We start from the raw sequence: 839 nt of genomic DNA, 5'->3' as shown, positions 1-839 counted from the left end.
CCAATTCAAGTAAATTACGGTGAATAATCATGGTATTAAACAAGACCTATGATGATGTATAATGATACATGAATAAAGTATGTAGCAGAGAGGAAAGAGGACGCTAACACTGGCCCGTTTACTGCCAAGGGCAAAGGTACACACCAGAGGCAATACCACCACACAAATGAGTTATATTTTTGATGAGTGTAAGTTCTTTCTAGTGTTCACAGTCTGCAGTTTAAGTACTTTCTAATGTTCAGAATTAAATTAACCCCGACAGCTAACGGTTTAAAGATAGACAGAAGATGAATAGAACATATAGATAGAAAGATAGGTGTATATTATCGATAGAGAGATAGAAGGACGAAATGAGAGGAAGATTATTGATGAAAATAAGATGACGAAGACAATAAAGATAAAACAGAGCAATAACAAGATAAACATCAAGAAATAAGTGACAAATATATTAAAGTATATATGTAATATATAATAATAGTATAGTATGAGAGAGTAAAGGGGAGAAGATAGAGATTTGGAAGGAAGAGTAGGATGAAAGAGATAGATAGAGAGAGAGAAGGAGTAGATGATGAGTGAGAGTAAGAAGATGAGATAAGTATAGAGCAGATAGATGAAGAAGTAAGGTAGAAGAAGACAGAGAGAAGGAACGATAGAAGAGATATAGATAGAAAGATAGAGTAATGACGAATAGAAGAGAGAAGTGAAGAAGATGCAGATAGTGAATGAGAAACAAGATAGAAGAAGCAGAGACAGATACGAAAAAGTAGAAATAGATCAGAAGAAGCAAGAGACAGATAGAAGAAGATAGATAGAGATAGAGTATAATGATATAGTAGTAA

At 33.6% G+C, this 839-nt stretch overlaps 1 protein-coding gene across 1 annotated transcript in view; it reads left to right on the top strand.

Annotated features, from left to right (window-relative positions):
• Positions 1-839, top strand: part of LOC119591128 (SCY1-like protein 2) — a gene marked incomplete at its 5' end in the record, with an annotated part of 331697 nt that overhangs the window by 630 nt on the left and 330228 nt on the right.

This window comes from Penaeus monodon, chromosome 28, assembly GCF_015228065.2.
Source record: "Penaeus monodon isolate SGIC_2016 chromosome 28, NSTDA_Pmon_1, whole genome shotgun sequence".
NCBI classification, from domain to species: Eukaryota; Metazoa; Arthropoda; class Malacostraca; order Decapoda; family Penaeidae; genus Penaeus; species Penaeus monodon.
Note: the sequence above shows the minus strand (reverse complement) of the source record. Positions and strands in the feature narration are given on the sequence as shown.